The 17,993-nt window shown below is 37.0% G+C and overlaps 1 pseudogene; it reads right to left on the minus strand.

The window, feature by feature from the left end:
• Positions 1-1,846: 1,846 nt before the first annotated feature.
• LOC113299188 lies at positions 1,847-12,237 on the minus strand (annotated as a pseudogene).
• Between the last annotated feature and the right edge of the window lie 5,756 nt (positions 12,238-17,993).

The following is a 17,993-nucleotide window of genomic DNA, read 5'->3' on the forward strand; positions in this document are numbered from 1 at the left end:
GGGGTCATTCCAGAAAGGATAACTAGAGATCTTCGTCTTAAAAGGTTGGAAGTCTGTGTGCATTTCAAAAGAATTTGGGGGAATGGGGTTTAAAAGTTTCAAAAAGTTCAACAAAGCTTTAATCACAAAAACAGCTTGGAGGATGGTTCAAAACAAAAATCATTTATGGTCCAGAGTGTTGGAGGAAAAATACTTCAAAGGTATTTCTCCTCTCTGTATGGAAAAACTGAAGTCGAATAGATCTTGGCTATGGAAGTGTCTTAATGTTGGATTAGAATTGATTAAAAACAGGGACCAGTTGACAACTGAGCAAACCAAACCAATCATAGATAATATCCTAAACCAGGTGAGTGAAGTGCTAGGTAGGCAATCTAGACAGTGGAGTGTCAATTTCTTACAGCAAGTGTTTCACCCGGCAGAGTGGAAAACATCCATACAATAGACCTCAGTAACATTGCTAACCAACAAGACAAGCTAATTTTACCTTATACCCCAAATGGGAATCCTAACAGTCAAATCTGTGTATAGGTGTCTGACAGTGATGGATCAGTCGAACCTTCAGGTGCCACAAGCTAACCCCATATGGAGAAAGATTTGGAAAATGGAGGTTCTCCCTAGAATACTATAGTGATATCCTACCAGTTAAATAGCAAACATCTCCCCTTTGTATTGCTTCTGTGATACTCATGACGATACTCTCTCACATTTGCTTCTCCACTGCTCCTTCAATATGGCTGTGTGGTTTGGCTTAGGTTGTAGGGGTCCAAATAGTGCAAATGAAACCTTTCAACAGAGGATTGAAAGCTGGTTTGTCAATACAGGCAATACTGACAAGGAAAATTTGAAGAGAAGAAGCCTTGAAGCAACGGCTTGTTGGTGCATTTGGAAATCTCGATGTGCTAAAAGTTTCCAAGTAGTGCAGATCAAACCCGAGACGACAATCACTCAAATCATTCACCTTCTAAAACAATCTGAACCACTATCCCTAATATATACCCTTAACAGAAACCCAACAGCAACCCAGCTGCAAAACATTCAGTTGAGAGTCCCACTGAAGACTCGGTCTGCCATTACACATTGTATCTATGAATCTCATCCCAGACTCTCTCTGACGATTGTTCTTTTTGCAGATGAAGAAAACACAATCGAAGACTGCAAAGTCTTCACTTGCACAGTAGAAACAAAGCATGAAAGAAACACACTTGGTGCCATTGCAGCAATAAAGTGAAAACAACTGCACAAAGAAAGAATCTGCAGTATCCAAGTGGAAGACAAGAAGCTGATGAAGGATTTGAAGAAGAAGAAGTGGAGCAACAACCAGTATCAGTCCAACAACAAGCTATTAGATACCTATGTAGATTACATTTCCTATTTTCGCAAGCTTGAATAAATTCCCTAAGGCAGATGTGGTTGCCAAAAAATTCAGGAGATAGCCTCAAACTATAACTCTAACCCTCAAAACATTGAGTTAAGGGAGTTCCTCCCTGATAATGATGACTTTGTAAGACTTTATGCTTGTCAGGGTGTTTTTCCTGGCTAAGTTCTCTCTTTTTAAAAAATAAAATAAAATAAATCTAGGTGAAATCTATGTATAGTTTAGGAGACTGAAAGCCCCAGATTACCACGCTAAAGATTTAGCTCTCATTTGAAAGTGCAAGCCTACAATTTTCCCATCCGACTTTAGCAAGGCAAGGAACTAATAACATCTCCAAATCTCTGATAAACATAGGAATCACATTCCAATCTCCACCCAGTAATGCATGGGGCAAAAATGTTTACTTTTTCATTTAGTGTAAAACGTACCAAGTCATAAAATAAGGCAATATGATTTTGTTGAGACGGATTCTGCAGGGAAAATCTTGGTAACTATTTTAAATACAACATACTGTACAACTATTATATCCATCTAACACCAAGTGCATAGATCAGCAACACTGTTTCAAAGTGCAATCACAATTTGAAGTGTCTTGCCAACCCATAAAAGAAAATAAAGTGGATGTATCTATTTAATCATAATTCTAAACCAGTGCTACCAAATATTTACTCATCATCATTATCAATTACCATCTTCCTTCTTTTGACGTTACTCTTTGACAGCTGGTCCAACATCATCATCTGAGTCAGCTAACTCGTCATGCAATTGGTGATGTAGATGATCGACATTGTTCAAGAGATCATCACCTGTCGGGCTTTTGGCTTGGTCAGTGTTTTCGTCGACACCCATGGCAGCAAACCCCTTCTTTACATCTTTGTGCAATAAGCTTGACGTGTTGTTATGGTTCTGTTCTCTGAAATACAAGTTATAAAGAAACAATTCAGTTGTGCTAAAAAAACGAAAAGTGAACAATTTGATTAACAAAATTAATACGAGTCGATATCTAAAGTCTAAAACTATTCATGCTAAGCTCAGTTACCATAAACTATATCTGTTACAAGTGAGCAAAAAAAGAATGTATTTTCCCCATCATTGAGAACTATAAAGTTTTACAGGCACAACATCGCACAAACTTATAGTTGGTGTAGTTTCAAAAACAGAATGTATTTTGCTATCATTGAGAACTATAAAAGTTATACAGGCACAACAAGGCACAAACTTATAGTTGGTGTAGATCCACCATCAGCGAGTAGAAAAAAATGCTTTCTAGGTTGTCGCTTAATTCACTAAATATCTTTCACTCTTTTCTTTATATCATCTACGTTTCTTTACCCTCTTTTTTTTCTCTCTTTTTCTCGATTTGCTGTCATAGCTAGAGCTTTGAAATTCTTCACTATTCAATACGACGCACTCGCATTTATGATGGAAGTACTATAGAATGAACCATGGACTCGATTCAGAACCAATTGACAGGTGTCAGTTTTTCTAAAAAGCAGACGCTCTAACAGTATTTTAATCTTCAAAGTGGATTATGGATGATTATTCTGATAAACAGAGACGGTATATAAAGAATTCACTAGTATTGCAAGAAAACAAACACTGATGGAGATGTAAGGACGACAAACCTTTCAGTGTTATCTCCATGGTCTTCATTAATTGTATCATCAATTGAGCTGGTTGTGTGCATCTCATCCTGTTACTTCGATGAAAGTCTCCTAGCACTTCTCCTAAATCACACAAAATAAGTAAAATAGAAAAGAAAAAAAAAACGAGAGAGGGAGTGGGAGAGAGAGAGAGAGCCTACTGAAAAATAGAGCTTAAGACTTCCTCATCACCATCATCTTCTGATGCTGTCATTTCAATCTTCCTGTTAGCGAAACCTGTGGCAGTTTCCCTATCATTAAATGTCGTGCCCATCTCTCTCTTTTTTCTCCTAAAAAGTTTGAAAAGCAAGGAAATTATAACAACAGAAAGAGTAAGGAGTTCAAAAAGAATTTATGCAGATATCCAACAGCATCAATAGCACAAAAGCTAGAACTGAACAATTCCAAATGGGGATACATAGGTTGTATCATAAACTAAAATCAGGGAAGCTGACTCAGTTTATAAACATTAGCACAAAAGATGGGAACAAATGAGATACAAAATCATCAAACTGAAATATACAAGTTTCGTAGTAATAATAGTATGAAAGTTTAAAAAACTGAGGGATGAAAAGAAATAGTTTATTATTGAAACTTCTCTTCATTTAGATTCATTTACTAATTGCAATTCGTAATTTATAGTTATTCCAGGTACACTTTACACTGATACAGCTCAAGTATCAAGACCAGATATGTATTAGCATGCGTATTTGAAACACTACAAAGAGCCCATGAAAAATTTAGCTATAGTACTAAGACAATCTTGTTATACAGTAATTCTTAGAACAAGCACAATACCTTCTCTTCAGTGCCAGCAACGTTTCATCATCAGATTCCACTTGTTCATCTACAGTCGAATTATCATTATCAGCTTCATCTCTTAAAAGTGTCTTTGATTCAACTGGTCTCTTCTTTATCAAGCCAAGTTGCTTGAGTTTTCGAGTAACTTGGGCTGCTGAAAATGTGTTATTAGTATCCAATGTAGTTGCAATCATGTGGCTGCACTTCTTATCATTTTTAAACCTGTATGGCAAAAACAAAACCAAATGATTAAATAGTAAATGTGAAAAGGGAAGGATCAGTTCAAATCTGTCAATGAAATGCCTCAGAAGTATCCTATATTAAGTAACAACTCAGTACTCACTGCTCATATAAATCTATAAGCATCTTCTCCTGGTCTTGGCTGAAAGCACGTACGCTTTTCCTAGAATGACTGAATGGAAATAGCAAAAACTTATCAGTAACCTAAAGCGGAAGCAAATGTGTAACTCATGCTTATTACTCTTCACAAGAAACAACATGTAGAATAGTTTTTCATAAATCACACGCTTCAATTGGTAAGAGTAATAGACTAGCAATCTATTTGACATCACACAAGCAATGGAACAACATGATCCAGAAAATGGTCGAGATGTAATTCATTACTCACGTAGATCTTTCCAAAAGAGAACTTTCCTCCAAATCGGCCAAGGTATTTTCCTTTTCAGACATCATTTTACCATCATCAGCAGAAAGCATTCTTTTCTTTTCAACCTTAAGTCCTAGCTGTTTAAGCTTATTCGAAACTTGAGCTGGAGAAACATTTCCATCGGGATCAAGGGATTTCTCAATAAGACAAGCACAGTGCCGATCCTCTTTATATCTAGAAGTCACATTTTGTCGAAAACAAGAAATCAGCAACAGCAAATTAGATCATATAATCATCAATAGCCGAATTCGACCCTATGCTAGCCACAACAAACTTGTAAAATCACTATACACCGGGTTACAAAAAAGAAAAAAAAAACACCAAATTAGTTTGCTATTATGAAAACTCGTCCCACTACCCAAATTAATATTATTTTCTTCAGAGGTTGTTGTAAGCAAATTAAATCCAAATACTTACTTCTCGTACAAACTCATGATGTTAGTCTCCATATCTGAATCAAAAATAAGTTTTCTCCTTCGCTTAGGAACTCTAAGAGATTTGTGCTCAAAAGAAAGCCCTTCACTGCAACAGCCACACACAATCAATCAGGAATCTCTGGTACTAGCCAGACACAAAAAAATCAAACAAAGTATCTGATTGGTGCATACTCTTGAGTATCACTGAAGTTTGGTTGCTCCATTCCTTCAATATCACTGTCTGATCTGGATGTATTGCTTTTGCTCTGGTCATCAGATTTATTCCTAAAAATACAAGGTAAACATGTCAAGTGTAAATATGAACAAATTTTAGGACTCAAATTATTCCACATAGTCGACCCAGCAGTGTTGAGCAGTAAAGCTCGTTCCCATTTAATTGGAAAAGAGGCTAGAGAAACCAACAATTTATCCTTATGGAAGAGCTTTGAGGGTTTCAGTCGATATTATGAAAACACCATGACCAAATGACATATGATGAGGATGAAGAGAGCTTGATATCTACAGACAAATCTTACATGCGATGACTGCCTTCTTGTGGTATTACAACATCAAATTCATCATCACCAAGTGCATCCGCTATGCTTCTTCTACCCATTCCATCATGTCCTAGTGATGAACCAAATTCACCTTCATTACCAGAAGAAACAGTTCCCAATTTTCTGCATTCTTTCGTTAAATTGCCAATCTCGTTTAATAATATCTCAGAGCTCATGTAGTGACATTCTTTTCGTGTCTTCCAAAAGAGTATTTCCACAAAAAGAAGGGGCTGGCTCTTCATTTTCCTTAACATTTTTCTGATTAGATCAGTGAGGAAAGAAACAATATTTGTATATTCCTTCTGTGGTGAAGCCTTCTGCTCAGCCAGGATATTGTAGAATGTTGTAAGGAGGGAAAGCTGCAAAGTTAGACCAGCAGATGTACACATGAGCTATTGAGTTCAAAATATGTTGGATAATTCCAGTAGATGCATTTTCCATATTATCACCTGATATAGCATGGGTGAAAGCTCTAGATCCTCACAAATCCGCCGCAACAAGCGTATTATGTAATGATTTGTACCAGCGGAATTGCTTTTGTAAAACTTCAGCAGCCAACATAGGTTTTGGATGACAGAGTTGTTTGCAAACATAGATACCAAAGTAGATACGCTAAAATAAATTTCATCTGTTGCAGCTACAGGATCATCTTCAGAAGATTCACCCGTTTCACATTCGAGATCGTCGGGCTCAGAACCATGATGAATATTTTCCTTCGGAGTTGAATCCTCAACAATAGTACCTGTGTCCAGCAGGGGGCCTTCATGCCCCACAGTCATATCGGGGATCAAGGTGCTTTCTTCTTTTCCATCAGAACTTGGATTTGCTAAACCATCCTCCGGTAGTCCATCTGCATCTACTGATGGTTTCGCAGTAGACAACCCAACATCCCCTTCTTTATTAACTCCAACATCTCCCGAATCATCTACAACAGCCTTTTTGTCTGTCTGTAGTTTCTTCTTTTTTCCTCACCTAGATTTTTTAGCAACCTTAACAATAAGATTATGCAAGAGTGAGATAGTCGATCACCTACCAAGAACACCAAATTGAAACAGAGACAAAAAAAGAATCTGTAGAAATCATTATGAAATGATCACAAGGTCTTACACCAGTGAACTCACAAAAACCAGATAATTATATTTACAAAATAAAATTATGATGCTAAATTGTGTGGTTCCCTCTGGGAATATCAAGGAAGACACATAAACCAGCTTAATTTTACATGTTTAGATATTCTTGACTTAATTTTACATGTTTATAAATTTTACACAGGTACCAAAATAAGTGTGACGTTGCCATAAGACAATAAACATTAGAATGAGTTTCTAAACCTCATGGGTCGGTCAAGTGCCTGGTGGTACAACTAAACCAAGTGTATCACACATCAAAGCAAGTTTTAGTCATTTTACATGTGATACAGCTAAATCATTTAGGTGCAAAGGCTGGAATGAACCATACCCAGTTCCACCTAAATATTATTCCCAGAGCCCAATAGCACCCCTTTTAGAAAGAAGGATTCATAACGGTGCCATTAGGGGGCATAGACAGCCCTAAAGAAGAAGGAATTTATCATCCATATGTAGGCCATCGTATGTGCTAAAGCTTGCATGTGCCTCCAACAAACCATATGGTGGTCTCTAACTTAACAGTGGCACCTAGAACTACACCTAGGTACATTATCCTAGGATTTATGCTATTACAGGGGTTCGATCCCCAACCTCCCCTGTGAGAGGAAGCTTGACAACCATCAGACCACTTGGTTCTCCTCTAATTCAAAGACATGATTTCCATTTTAAGCAGTAACCCAAGCTGAACACTCTAAGAACTGTACAAATTGAGCAAACAAACAGGAATGAGAACATACTCTTAATGTTCCTCGAGCTTGAAGATTTTCCATAAGCCGCACAACAACATGTATCATTTCTACCAAATCTGCAAGGTCGCTGTAAATTGGGACAAAATCCATACTTTAATAGGCACATCGGCATGTATCATTTCTACCAAATCTACTCTGTTTAGTTAGTAAAAGGTAAAATGGGACAAAATCCGTGCTTTAATTAGGGACTGATAATATATTTATAAGGCACCAATAGTTTCCTGTCTTATGCAGTACAAAGAAAATCAGGTTTCAGGATTGAAAATTTCTCACACATGTCTGCCTTAACTGTTCGTTCATGTCCCATAGGATATCAAAAGACTCTATAGGTAGGGTAGTAAAAAATCGGTGATAGGAATTAACAGCAGTAGACAAATATAGGCACACAGCATCATGATGATAATTGTCTTTTTCCCTGCATATACCTCCCAGTCCAGATCAATGAGGCTCAAAACTCAGGAAAGAATTAAAAACAAGTGAAACAATGCATTGGAAGATGTTGTGCAAGTACCTTTTTGGTTGTTTACGATTGTTGAAGTTTCTAATTAAATTGATAAGGAAGTGTGTCATCCCTTGGTCTGTTTGATCATAGAATATCTTATAGAGAAGGATGCGAGCGGTTTGAGGCTCCTTAGAATCTTCAGGGAATAGCTTGAGTACCAAATCTAACATGCGAATCTACATGAAACAAAAGTAAGCCAGATTGAGAAGAGGATCACTAAGCAGTAGAAGTTTCCCCATCGTGACTTCAGATAAAATAGTTCATGCTGCAAGTATAGCATGTCGGTACATCTAACATCGTCAAAATACAATAATGGTGTGGAATACTAACTCTTGGATCCATAATGGTGTATATTACACGATTTTTAACACACTTTAGTGATCTGCTGAGATGTGTGTATACTAAACTTTGACTAGGACCTTTCTCTTTTCATGCTGAAAGATACTCTCATGTGAAGTTACTAACCACACATTCAAATCAATCCATGAATTTATATTCATAGTTGACATAGCTATCAGCTAATCCTATTCTTATTTTTCACTTTAAAAACTCGAACTGATGCAAGTACACCGATGATAAGGATTTGAGTCACTTACCATTGTTTTCGTGAGAGACCCCGCTACAGACAAAAATTTGTACTCATATGTTTCCATCAAGCCTTCCTCTTTGCATATATTTTCATCTGTTTTTTTACCTTTTTTTGTTTCCTTCAAGACCTCAAAAGCAATACGCCATTTACGTATGACTAATGAGAACATGGTTTCATTCAGTGTAGCTGCAATTGGTCCACAAATATCACCCTGGAATGATGTGGTATCATTAAATTTACTGGTTTCAGCTTCAGAAGTGTCGCGCTCCATTTTTTGCTTTAGTATCACAAAAAATACTGCAGTCAATAGTAGTAAATGAACTTTGCAATGCGCGGTTCTTTTTAATATGTAATATCATGAAACTTAGAAAATTATAAACAGTAATCTTAAAATATGAAACAGGGTTCAACAATTGAGACTTCTGAAAAGTTGGTAGAAATACTACTATACACGTAAATAATGTTAAAGAAATACCAACACAAACTATTCACTTAATTTTCTACAACAGGAACTTATGTTTGGAAACAACTAAGCGTTTACCATTTTGTTTATATCATCCTGGGGTGAGATCCAGAACCCACTAGTTCAGGTGCTTCAGTAGAAACCTCAAGCATATTGATAAATTCACTAACTACTTCGGTGCAAGAAGACTCATAATTGTGGAGACAGATTTTGAATAAAATCACTTCTCACCTTTGAAACTAAGAAAGTTTGATGTTGAAAGGCTGTGACAAATTGGGTAACTTGGAAGAAAACAATCACATCATTACTCTGAATGGAATGGCCTTCCTCGTCTTTCCCAATGTCCTCTCTGATTGACTGCATCAAAACTGAAAAGGTTTGTGTACAATGATAAGATGATGTAAGAATAATTCAAAACGTGAACTACATCATGTCTGTGCCCAACAGAATGACGTACCATTGTAACCCGCTGATAAGAACTGATTTATAAAACTGTGGAACAACTCCAAGATGATCTCTTTTGACGAGGATAACTTTCCATTGTCCCATGCAATTCTTTTAACCGGACCTCTTTGAGCCTTATGTGGTTTGAGATTGCGAGAGGTAGTTTTTGGATTTCCTTTGCATAACGTTTTAGACCCATCCTGTTTCAAAGAATTTGGTTAACAGGTTAATTTTTTATGTAACTCATCATTACATCCAGACTAGAGGCAAACCCGTACCATGGAAAGGGAAGTAAATGTTCCGCTGAATTGGGAATGACGATCCAAATTCTTGGACCTACTTAGCCTTCTTTTGTGTCTTTCTTCCTCCATAATTGACTGCAGTGAGTTAAGTGATGCTTCAACATCCTCATCCACCTAGACAGTGAGACCTCAGTAAATATATGTAATGAGTAAAAATGTCACATCATAAATAAAAATCCCTCATTTCTTTGTTTTCCAAAGTTGAATAGTACAATTCTTAGCAGGCACCCCTTAACCCCACACTAAAAGAACTTACTGAGCAACGATTGCAAGAACTTCTAAGAGTATACAATTGGTCATATAAAGAAATATCATAACATGAAATGGAATGCTGGAGTAGTGAGATAAATATCTGTGTAGTAAAGAGTATCACCATGGTGAAATATCTTGCTTACACAGGCTTCCAAAGAATGAAAAGAATAAACTAAAAAGTGGATACACCTCAGCAGACACAATAACAATTATTAGAAACATGAACCAATAACGGGTATATGAAACATGCATAACAAATGTAAATTAAGCCAAATGAAGTTTATATGATACAAAAATAACAAGCTTCATCAAAGATGCTGTAACAGCATAAAATTTAGTGATCACCCAATAACTAGGTATGTCCATGCAGGGTTGTAAATTATATGCATCCTAATAGCTACTCGTAAAACACAAACTCCGTATTCAGGATTCAGGATAATACGTTTTTGCAGAAAGTATCTACCTCTGGTTATTGAGTACACTCGAGGTCAATAAAACTGAGCGCTACATAATATAACTATGGACTAAAGAGCTATATGTTGGCTCACTATTCAGGTTTTGGCAGTAAGATTAGTAAATACACCCCTAGGATTTTGTTAAATAAAAGTTAGAAGTTTAAAAGATAAGACTAACCTCAGAGCCTCTTTTTGATGGTTTAGCAATCAACTCCGGCTCTTGGCCCATAAACATGTAATGGAATATCTCTAATAAAAGAAAGTTTTCTTGACGAAGATAGCTACAAGAACCACCCACATGCTGGGTGAGGACTAAGATCAGATCTGTCACATGTTCATGAAACAGGAGTTCAATAAACCGGTCTCTTAAGAACAAGCATTGAGTAGCATATCCCGATGCTTTCTGCTGTAATGAGATATCCTGTATAGCTAGAATATTCCGGAACAAAGTAAGCACCAACTCAACTAGTTTCAGATCATCCTCAGTGAATGCCTCTCTGCATAAATGGACGTGACAGGAACCAACAGAAACAGCATTAAAGCCTCACGGAAAATCCAATACCAAATTGAAAATACCAACAAACTTGAATGATGACAAGCATGTGTAATAACGTTGAGGAAGAAATTTGAATTACAGAATAATTGTTGGCTCAAACATAAGATGACCAGTCTGAAGTTTTCTTATAATGAAGCATACAAGGTAGGACCAATATAAGAAACTTACACCCCACGTTCTAAAATAATGTTCAGGATTTCTTAAACTACTTTATCGCTCATCTTCATATGCCAAAAAGATAATAACAATCAAACACCAAACAAGTAATGAATAATTAATGTAATTTGTTGTTGTTTTGATCGATAATAGTTACTGTTATTATTTCAAATTCTAGGACCAATAAGTGATGGACCCAGAATTGCTGATAGAGATGCAACCAGGTCACTTGCAATAATTCAAGAATAAAACATCAATTTTGCAAGAACGGATCCAAAAGTACGAAGGAATGAAGCATTGGATTCTTTGCTAGTTTCCATCAATATGGTCATGGTGGAAAATTATACACCACACACTATGTACAAGGGCATTATAATTCTAAAAATTGATAAATGATTTCCCCAAATACTAAAGAGGCTGTTCAGTCAGGGTTTTGAGGGAGAAAGTGTAGTTATATTGCTCACCGTTCTAAATTTTCTAGTGGGCTTTCCAGAAGAGAGACAATGACAGCAACTGTGTCATTGCGTGCTATGGATTCCTTTAAGCGCCACAAAAACTCTATCTGTTGGGAGATATTATTTGATCCTGGCTCGATGGGCATTGTAAGAAATACCAAAACCTTCACTGCACATCCCAAATACATGGTTATGATAATAGAATCAAAGAAAAGAAAAGAAACATAGATAATTTAATGAAAGAGTAAATACCTGCACTTATCACCAAATCGCGATTGTCTTGACAGAGTTCGATATTTGGTACCAAGTCCTTGGATACTATGTTCCATTTGCAAACCTGATTGAATACATCTCGGCTCTCTGTGTCATCACGTCTCAGAAATCTCTGCAAATCTTTCAAATTATCTGCACAAAAAGGATAACAAGAGATGACTAATAACCGAAAGGGGAAGGGGGGGAAGTTGAACCCCTAAGAGACACAACATGATACCTAAACAAAATTCATTCTTCGTATAACCAATCCAATTGCCATCATCGTCCTCCTCAATAGCTCCAAGACCAGCGCAAATTGAGGATAATCCTTGGAGATCCATTGCTTTTTGATCAGTGGACTCTCTGTGGAAACTAAAATTAGGGTTTTGCAAGGAAGAAATTAGGGATTTTCACACAGATTAAAAAATAAAGGTAATAATAAATATAAGCACTCTAAGGATCTGTACCGCAAACGCTTCTGTTTATTTTATTTATTTTTTTGGCTTTAAATGAAATGGATTTATGGGCTTCTTATAGTTTGCGAACTAATGGCGCCAATATTTAACACATTTCCCGCCTTTTTCCAGCAGTATTTTTATTTTCATTTTGCGGAGATGCAGGGGGGCCGTATCACACTTAATGTACGCTATATTTTTAGGCTTTCTTTTTTTTTTTTTTTATAGAACTAGTCATAAAAACCAAAGTGACCAAACTTGTGGTACAAAAACCTCATTCAAATGTTGGTGTAGAATCAGAATCTCGCAGTTGCAACACTTCAGCGAAATTATTAACAACATAACACAACAATGTCGCAAAGCAAGTTCAGAAACGACATAATAAACGGCATCAGCTAAATCATGAGAAAAATATGATGGACTTGCGAAAATTAGGAAGTGTGCGAGATTAATATTTGTAGGGTTGCGAGAATGTCGCAAGCCATATCCGAAAATAAAGGACAGATTAGCTGTCATCCACTATTTAATTCCCTATAAATAGTCATTCAGTTGTAAAGGAAAAGGAGAGAGATCTTTTTAGAGGGAGGAATAAAAAACAAACAGGAGAGAGAAAATCAAGAGTGGTTGTTGTTCTTAATCCCTTTATCTTTTCTTGTAAGATTGTTCAAAGATTCATCAATAAAATTAAGATTGTTAATCCAAAAATGAGTTGAATGTTAATGAAATCTTGTGAGGAGTGTATTATAGGATTTCCTGCAACTACATAATGGCGCTAGAAACAGAGACTGAAGATTGAAGATTGTTCTGGAAAAAAGTTGAAAATTAATATTGTGATTTATTAGAATTGAAAGTAATTGGTGAAAAAACTTACATAATCTCTCACAATTTGTTAGTATTGAAAGAATGGCTAGAAGGAGAAATGTATCGGAACAACCGACAACTGCTAGAAGAAGAAGTAAAAGACTTGCTGGAAGGGAGAGAAGTGAAATGGAAGAATCTACTAGAAGGAGAAATAATGGAGAAAATCAAGTTCAACCGCCAGTTCGGCAAACACCGGTACAAAATGGAACAATAGATTATGATAGAGTGAGTGTACACACTTGGCGATCAAATTCAGCAGAAGAAGTAGAAGAAGAGCAGCAAACCAGGAACCATAGACAGGTAGAGAGAAATCAAGAAGCAGATGAAGGAATAATTCATGGAGATGAGGAAATTGGAGCGTTAGAAACGTTGAGACGAAGAATACATGAAGAAAGAAGAGCTGAGGCAGAAGAACGTGCAAATCTAACAAGGCAAAATCACGAATTGAGGATGGAAAATATAAGACTACAGAGTAGAAGATCGAGAAGTACTACAAGATCATATTCAAGATCGACTAGAAGAGAGATGAGGCGAAACTCACCTACAGTTAATGCTGGAAATAATATTCGAGAAGAAATACCAAATCCTAATGAAGAACATCGCGAAGATAGAGAAAGGACTGATGATCGTTACGTTCCACAAAATGAAACTTTTGATGATAGGCAAATATGAAATCAAGAGAATGGAACAACATCAGGGACGAAATAATCAAGGGCGAAGGGAATCGAGAGGAAGGAAAGAATTTTACATGAGAGAGAACTCAAAGAAATCAACAAACGATTGAAGAAGAAATTGAAAGACACTATGCTGAACAAGCACGTTTAACTCGCGAACGTGAAAGATTGAGAGCGGAAATGGAAGAACAAGAGCTGCAGGAGGCGATTCGCCGGAATAATCACGACAATCGAGAAAGAAGGCGTACACAAAACCGGAATAACGGTAATCTCAATGAAGAGTATGATAGAGTACAGAGGAGGGCTGAAAGACAACGAATGGAATTGATAAGAAATGAACAAAATCATGGAGGGGAAAATGAGAGACATCATCATATGCGAATTCGATAGAGATGAGGAAGAGAATCGCAGAGAAGACGAGATGAGGATGATGAAGAAGAAATGCAAAATTTCGCGAGAGAAGAAAGACATGAACGCAGAGAAGGGAGGCGAAATTAAAAAGACCAATGGATCAAAATTTAGGCGTAAATGAACAAATCTTAAAAGAATTGGAAGAAATGAGAGGAATGCTAAATAATAGGGGAAATAGGCAGAAGACAATTAGACGAAGCTATAGAAGAAGCTGCGAAAACTCCATTTACAAGAGAAGTACAACTAGGAGGAATACCCCGAAATGCAATTTGCCTGCGTTAACCAACATCTTTGATGGAACAACTTGTGCAATTCAACACATCAAAGCCTATGTGAGATGCATGTTACAGTGGGAAAATCATGATGCCGTATTGTGCAAGTATTTTGCATCCAGTCTAACAGGAGAGGCGTTAAAATGGTTCGAAGGTCTACCAAAAAATACAATAACATCTTTCAATCATTTGCAGACCACATTCTTGGGGGCATATATAAGTAACAATTCTTCGCGACCTGGTATTGAAGATGTGTTTGGATTAAAACAAAGGATTGGCGAAAGTTTGAAGCATCTAACCAAAAGGTGGAGGACTATGTGTAGTGAGATGGCTGGCCGTGTGGATGAGAGATATCTTATCTTGTCATTTATCAATGCTATGTTCGCAACCAATCTATTGTATGTCCAAATTTTCAGAGTCAAGAACACAATCACAATGACCGAACTGCGAGAACTTCAGGAAGAGTATATTGCTCTAGAGGAAAGGCAAAATGAGATGGAATCATACCCAGTTGCGAATACCAGTTCACAAGCAGCGAATGCAAGCTTATTACCCAAACTAATAAACACAGTGGCGAGCACTTCGCAAGGACAACAAGAAAAGGTGACGGGCAACAATCAACAGAAACTGGTGGCTATGGGAAGCCGAGATCAAGAGGAGTATGAAAGAGAAAGAAATTTCTACAATCGTGGTGGAAATAACAAGATTCAAAGACTTGATCAGCCGCAAGAAACTTATGGAGGTCAGAGGCAAAACTATCATAGAGGACAGGAAGCCACAAGATAGTGTGGGAGGAGATCAAGATGCCACTCTAAATGCAAGCGTGGAGAAAATATGGGAAGCTATAATTTTGATGGAGAATATACCAACACCATGGAACATGGGAACTGAACCACCTCCAAGCAACAGAAGTCATGAGTTCTGTTCTTATCATCATTTCCATGGACATACTACAAATGATTGCAGAAATATAAAGAGAATTATTCTGAGAATGATAGATCAAGGAAAGCTAAACCACTTTCTGGTAGGGCATCCACAATCTCAACCATTGCCGCCACCACCACTAGAGCATCACAGAGTAAACACGGTAAAAGAAAAGGAAACATTCTTCGTAGAAGTTGGTGCAAAAGCAAAGAATCTATTCTGTCACTCTATCGTATATTCATACAATACAATTGAAGATTTTCATGACAATGTTTTGAGTAGAGTGTTCGCAAGAGACAATGATGGAAGAGAAATTATGAATATTGCGAAAATCTTGCCGCTAGAGGAATGACAGAAACAGACTATTTCTTTTACCGCAGAAGAAGTCCCTGAAGGTGGAGAAGTACATGACAATCCATTAGTGATAAAATTAGAAATTAATCCAAAACCTAAAGAAGATGATGAAGTTGAAGATTCATGGGCAATTAATAGAATTCTGATCGATATTGGAAGCTCTATGAATATCTTATTATATCATACTTATAAAACCATGGGAGGGAAAGATGATGATCTTATACCATCAACATATAAGAAATATGGTTTTAATGGTACTGCCAACAAGCCTAAAGGGGAAGTTATTATGCGAATCCCATTGAAGGGGATATCTTCTGAAATCCTGTTCTGTGTCGTTGACATAGAATCACCCTACAATGCATTGATTGGACGGCCTTGGATACATGGGATTCTAGGTGTAGCTTCAACTTTCCACCAGTGCATCAAGTTCCCTCACCCCAGTGGTGTAGGAATCATAAAGGGATATTGGGTTGAAGGAAAGAAATGTTACGAAACTGAGGTAGGATCCTGCGAAGGAAGAGCAACTAAGAAGCAAAGTTGGCGAGACAAAATCAGAGAGACACAAAGAAGTGAGAGGTTGATGGTGGATGCCATCGAACAAAAAGAATAAGAAATATTATGAGGTTGATGCTAGTTCATAGTAAGAAATTGTGAACAGTTTACTATCAATGAAGCAATAGCAGAGAATAACAAAGAGGCAAAGAATGGCGAAAGTAATAAAAATAAGAAGTGTATGAATGATTGATTTGTTGCGACACTCTCGCAACAAATAAAATTCTCAAAAATACATTTTATTGAATGACAATTGAGATTGCGAAATGCAAATACAATATGATGATATACGAGAACTTCGCAGAGATAATAAATTCTACAAAAGACAATCAGAGAATAATGACAAAAGAGAAAAAAAAAAAAAAAAAAAAAAAAAAAAAAAAAAAAAAAAAAAAACAAAAGAAACAAAAAATAAAAAAAAAAAAATAAAAGAAAAAAAAAGAGAAAGGGGCGAACCTTTATGGCGTACACCCTAGTTCGTGAATAAAATTTCGCAAGAGGCAAATGTAAGACCTAAAGTACGTCATATAAGGGGTACCTGTTGCATGGCTCAGGGAAAGGCTACACCGCCCCGGAACCTGAGTCATGGAGATTTGGGGTCAATAAAGCCCATCCGGGAGAGGCACCTTGGATTCTCAGCTTAAGCATATGACTTAGGTTGGGCGACTAAGGTAATAAGGACTCTCCCAAGGAGTGCAGAATCTGACCAAGGCGCCGAGGTACACGGTTGAGTCAAGAGTGCCAGGGGCGTCTGGAGCGTACCTTGCCATTCTTGACAAGTCTTGGCTTATACTGCACTCGGCCCGAAGAAAACCCCACTTAGGGTGCAGTCTCGTAACCATAAACCCTATAGGTAAAAGGGATAAGAGGCTGCGAAAACAACTGGTTGTTGTTAAGACCGGATGGGAGGAGCCAACCTTGTATGGTAGAGGTACGCCTCCTTGAAGGGGCAACCAGGGGGAGATAAGGGCGGCACCCTCCATTAGGGAGCTGATAAGTGTCTTAAGACGCAAATGTCATGAGGCTTTTTACTCGCAAGGGTATTAAGGCTTGTCATATTTGTGCGACAATCCTGAAGAGGCAATAATACTAAAGAGAAAGATAAGACGAGATCAATGGGTTTTCGCATGAAAGTGCGAAGACGTCCTGCGATTTCGTCGCAAGACGACAATGTCATGGGACTTTATTTTCGCAAGAATATTTAGGCCTGTCATATTGTCGCAACAATCCTGAAGAGGCAATAATACAAAAGAAAAAGTTAAGACAAGATCAATGGGTTTTTGCATGAAAATGCAAGGACGTCCTGCGATTTTGTCGCAATGACAAGAGGTGGCATAATAAGACCTTTAACTAGGAAGGCAAAATAAGACCACACAAGAATGAAATTTTGAAAAGAATCAAAATTCACTTCGCATATGATTGCGAAATTATACAAAAACAACTGCGAAGCTGAGGCAAAATAAGAGAAATCTGCAAAATCTCTCATTTGAATACAAATAACAGAGGCAAGTATGGGAATGAATGAAATCAAAAAATGTTATTTGTCTCCACATGATAAATTTACGCAGAAAGTTAAAAATTGATGATTATATTGATTAACTATATTGCAAGGAAGAATTGTTTTAATGAATGCAGGTCAAAATAAAAGAAACTTATATATTAAGGAATATGGGGAACCAAGAGAATTCGCAAGTATACGAAAAGAAGGAATAAATGTACAAGTGTTACA

This window comes from Papaver somniferum, chromosome 7 (assembly GCF_003573695.1).
Source record: "Papaver somniferum cultivar HN1 chromosome 7, ASM357369v1, whole genome shotgun sequence".
In the NCBI taxonomy this organism is placed as follows: domain Eukaryota; kingdom Viridiplantae; phylum Streptophyta; class Magnoliopsida; order Ranunculales; family Papaveraceae; genus Papaver; species Papaver somniferum.